Below are 5334 nucleotides of genomic sequence, written 5' to 3'. Positions count from 1 at the left end.
TTCCGAGAGAAGAAGAAAGTCATAGTTACTTTACGTATAATCACAACGGATCGAGCAGCGTCTTCCACAGAACCTGATAGGCGTGAGCTCTTCTTTTGAACAACTTGTCCTGACTGAGGACAAACCTGATGGAGCATCTACATGCATGCATGCATCTCATTTGTTGCTAATGCTGTGGTTTTAAACTTGCATTTCAATGGCCAATCAAATGCTGCCAGTCTGATGGCTTTCATGGAAATGAGCCATTCATGAGTACAACATCATACATGCTGTTATATATACTGTGTATATATACTGCATTGGTGAAAACCCAAGGTTTTCCTTTTAATCTTTAATTATAAGTATTTTGCTCCCGTTCTCACTCCAAACTCATAAAATAGGGATGCTTGGGCAGAGGCTGTCAGTGTCAGATACGACGCAAAAAGCACCTTTCAGCGTGAGTGTAGAATGCACCATGAAGAGCCGCAGCTACATGACGTTTGAAGATGACGTAGCATCAAGAGTAACAACGGTAGTATGAATGCCCAAAAATCCACAAACAACACAGGACGTTCACCCAGGAGACCGGTGTTTGTGTCCCGCGTGTCACGTTTCCTAAACCCAACAGTCCCGTTCTGGGCCCGCGTGTCATGGAAACGTACATTTTTATAAACCCACTCACAACCTTTTCCTTAATCTAACTGCGTCAAAAGTGACGCCAATAGTCCTGACCAAGCGTGTTTAGACAAAATGTGTTTAGATAAAATGCGTTTAGATATGACATTAAACAAGACTTTTAGTGTCAATTACAATGCCAAAGGCACCTGACCAAGCATCCATACTTTAATGGGTTGTATTTACACACCAGCCTCAGAATTCCCTTTTCCGATCATACTTCTTTTTTTATTGTGTTTCAATTGCTTGTATTATTATGACAAAGCACTAATAAGCAGGTTTCACTGGGGATACCTGGGGAACAGGAACAGCTTCACATTTACAGTATAATGAACAACCTAAATCAGTATGTTAAATAATTCACACCACTGTTCTCCAGTACACCATGCTTTAATGTCTTCAGCTATATTGCCTCCATCAGGGTGGAGTCGCATTAATGAAGGCAGACTATTGAATAAAGATTAAGTAGATAAATGTAGACGTTGATGATTAATTTTATATTCATTCTATCAGTCACAGCCCTTTTTACATTTTTTTTTTAAATTAAGCAGGAAGCTGTCAGGGTGCACAGTCAGTAGGGAAGCTGTCAGCACTTTTGTTTGCTGTTAACGCATGGGTAGAGAAAGGCTGGGTGTGCCTGAGATAACCCGACTGATAGAACCTGTCCAGTGTGGTCTTGGAATGCAGAACTGTTGAAACCCTTTAATCAAGGCAACGTGGAGACCACTGTTTCAACAGTCAGATAAAGACAACTGTGTTAAAAACTGATTTTTTTCCTACCTTAATTGATATTTTTAACAATGTTGCCTAAGCCTCCACGGGTTGTGCAATAGCTTCATGATGTTCTTATTACTGGATCTTTATAATGTGCAATATGTGTAATTTATCGTTATTTGCTACAGTATGTGCCAAGAGAAACTTGCTTACGCGTCCAATAAAGTATATCTTATCGTATAACAGATAGTTATACGATAATCGTAGTACAGTAGTACAGTAGAGTCCTCAGTCAAGACTAAAAATGAACTGTAGTAGCAACAAACTAAGTGTGGTATTGATGTGGCGCAGGGACAGAAGCTACTGAATATTTTGATGCTGGTTTCAATAGAATTTTGTTCTTGATCCATTTGATATAATGTGCATATGTGTGTGTATTTGTTTATAAATCTTTTTAGATTTTAAAGTTGTAGAGTCACATTTTTGTGCAGCCAGATTTCAACTGGTACCTAGGGGGGGTGAGTTTCAGGTTAGGAAATGGGTTTAGAATTAAAGTGACAGTTGGGACAAGGATTACGTAATAGGCAGAGTTTACATAAAAGCAGTGGAGGGCTTGGTAAGGAATGTATGTTGTCAACAGAGAGTCTTTAGAAATTTAAATAATCACAACAAAAGCACATAATCTTGGCAATTTACTTTCGATGCATCTAAAGAAAAGTGGACACATAATAGCGAGGTGAGGTAGTCTGGGGCTGTCAGAGCACAGTGATCTGGGCGTGGTGCTGGCAAGAACGGAGCAAAAAAAACATTCCTGACCCAGTGCATGTGTTTTAGACAGACTGGAAAAAGACTGAGCAATATCCTGCCGGAGCTTCAACTATGTGGATAGCTAAAGGAAAAGCTCTTCTACTGATAAGAGGGCAACAACAGGCATTTAAGGGGGGTTATGTAGAGTACACTGAAAACAAAAGAATGGCTCTGAAAATACTTATCTATCCTAGTTGGAATTGTGCCCCTCTTTTGCACAATAGGGAGTTTTATTTATGTAGCATTTAACACAGTCCCTGTCGTTTTAAAGTAAAAGTAAAAGTTATTTCTCTCATTATGAAAGTGGAGCGCTCTGCCCATTTTCACACCTGCCTAAATCGATGCAGAAAGAAGACATGGTCTGTTTTGTAATTCACTTCTAAAATCAGCCTGGTGCAGCTTCCATAAACCCCAAAATTGGCTCAGTTGGCTGCCAAAATAGTTTTGAGCTCTGCTAAAAAGTAATAATTACTGAGGTTACCTCTGATTCTGCATCTATGCATCCAATGATTTTCTGACATTATCATGACAATAAAGATGTATTTTACTCTATTCTAAATTGTAAAGAGCCAATCTATATTTTCTATTTTAGCCCGTGTAATTGAACATGTGATGTAAAAAGGCTCTTTCACAGTGAAGAATCCACAGACAGCGAAGCGCCCAACCTTTCAGTTACCATTGGCTCTATAGAGTTTTTTAGCCTCTTTTAGCTTTGGTTTTGGTTTTCTAGACTGAATATACAGTACTCCTCTTAAACCCACTGTACATTACCCAGCACCAAAAAGCAGACAAAGATAGTGACTAGTTGAATAAAATTGAAAATCTTGCAGGTAAAGAACAAAAAAGGCCCTTTAACCATCTGGATAATATATATATATATAATATTAATATATTAAAGGCACAAACTGAAGCTAGTGGAGACAAAAAAAGCAGTTTTTATTGGTCTTACATTCATTAACTTCCAATAACTGCTCACGTTGCTCCATGTCTATGTGTACACATGGGCAATAAATTGTTCACTGGCATGGGCCACTGCATTGGCACAGGTCTATTCAGGTTAGTTAAGAGCTGTAAAATAAATCAATATACACACATATTTAGATAAAGTGTGGCTAAGCACTTTAAAGATTTATTTATTCATGGTTTCATTAAAAACCAATAAATAAATACCACTGCATGTTCCACTTTGTGTGGAAATAGTATGTGATTGTTACAGCATACAGCATATAATTAGAGAAAAGCTGTGCTTAAGTACATAGGATTAAAAGTGAGAATGAAACAGAAAAAGCATTAGTTCATCTTGAAATTTAGTTAAGTAGTGCCCAGTGGCGGAATGTAACAAAGCTCAAGTGCAGTTTTAAGGTACTTATACTTATTTAAGGTATACTTACACTCCATAATTTAACAATTTTGCACTTTTTACAAATATGTAAATAGATATGTAATGTATAAGATACAGTTACTTTACATAAAGATTTCACATCCTAAATATATGATCAGATTTTAATTTATGATGTGTGTTGTGTATGATGTGATTGTTTCAGATAAAGAAATTATGTAGCGCCACCTTGATGAGCTACAACATTGCTAGCTGCATAAAAAACTGCTTAATGCTTCAATATTAATTCTGTAATATTTTATCCTGAAAAAGACAATTCTCAATAATAAATACTTAAATATAATAAATACAAAATTGTTAGCAGTTGTTTATTAATGCTGCCAGCAGATACAAAGCAATGTTATAGAATTCAGTTTAGTACTGTTTGTGTTCAAGTCTAATATCCACGCTGCTTTTAACTCTTTTTTGGTCTCCACCCAAAATATCTGAAAATATAAATTATCGTCTCTTGAGTATGTTTTGCCAGCACTTCTGGATTTCACTTGAATAAAATTGCGAATGCAATTATTTTAATTAACAAGACAAGTGTTCCACTAAAGAACCTGCTTGTACTTTTACCCATGACCTGCAATGCTCTGCAATGCATGTTACTAGCACTCAAGAGTATTTCTCTAATGGCCTCACTTCAGATATATTCCTTATAGTTTTAGTTACTTTATAATCCAATCCAACTAAACAAAGGAACAAGACAGAGGGTCTGCAGTGCTAGGGGCTCTGTGAAGCTGATGTTGGGCACAGTGGTGTTTAGAGCTTAATGCTAACGCCAGCATGTTAACATGCGCAGAATGACTATGTTAACATGCTGATGCTAAGCAAGTAAAGTGCTTAGCATGGTAACCATTTTAGCTCAGAGTGTTAGAATGCCAACATTCCCTAATTACTAAAGGAGGGAATCTCTGGGCACCTCACGATTCGATTCCGATTCAGAGGCCAACGATCCAATTCTAAATCTACTATCGATGCATCACGATGCAACAATTTATTTTATATACATTTCCAAGGGTGATTTAAAAAAAAAATACATATACATCTGAGTTTGTTAGATTTTGACATATACAGTATTTGTCACACACAAGTTTTAGTGAAATGTTTTGTCTACTCATGTTTTTATTTTACAGTCATTCCATGCTTAAGCCTTAAAGGGGTGATAGAATGCAAAACCGATTTTACTTTGTCATAGTTGAATAACGACAGTCTGGTGGTAAATACGACATACATATAAACTCAAAAACCCATCGACACATCTTTCCTCTGAAACTACCTCTGAAAACGGGCAGATCTCAACAAAGCCCACAGTGACAAATATGAGGCTCCTCCTTATTTGGCTCTGGTCTCAGAAGTGAATTTAGTAATGAAAAAGCAGGTGTACAATGTATAACATTGCAGTGTCTGAAATATGAGACCTGCTGTCTCGTCTCCACTGTGTGTGTATGTGCTTTGCTCAACCAATCAGCGCGCATCTAGCTAAATATTCATGCCCAGACCATACAAGGCAGAAAACCTCTTGTTTCAACCCAGGCCCATCAACAGGGTAGCATCGGGACCCATAAAAAAAAGAATCCGAGCCATTTTCAGTCCAACCAATGTTACTCCCCCATTAGGAGACATTAAGGAACAAGGTGAAATACTCTATGTAAAAATTCTATCACCCTTTTCTTGTGAAAGTCATATTTTCTCAAAGTAATCTTCCATGTCAGCAGCTCAGTCATGTTTAAAGGTGGAGAATTGGCTTCTTAGAACATGAAACATGAGGTGGTCAG

The 5334-nt window shown here is 37.3% G+C and overlaps 1 long non-coding RNA gene across 1 annotated transcript in view; it reads left to right on the top strand.

The window, feature by feature from the left end:
* The window catches only part of LOC116701612 (uncharacterized), an 8795-nt gene extending 3956 nt beyond the window's left edge, over positions 1-4839 (top strand). Inside the window, exons 2-3 of the long non-coding RNA XR_004334971.1 lie at positions 486-490; positions 4709-4839. This is a non-coding gene — a long non-coding RNA (uncharacterized LOC116701612). The remainder of the gene's footprint in view (positions 1-485; positions 491-4708) is intronic.
* Positions 4840-5334: the final 495 nt, after the last annotated feature.

This window comes from Etheostoma spectabile, chromosome 14 (assembly GCF_008692095.1).
Source record: "Etheostoma spectabile isolate EspeVRDwgs_2016 chromosome 14, UIUC_Espe_1.0, whole genome shotgun sequence".
In the NCBI taxonomy this organism is placed as follows: Eukaryota; Metazoa; Chordata; class Actinopteri; order Perciformes; family Percidae; genus Etheostoma; species Etheostoma spectabile.
The sequence above is the reverse complement of the archived record's forward strand: the minus strand, read 5'-3'. Positions and strand labels throughout refer to the sequence as shown.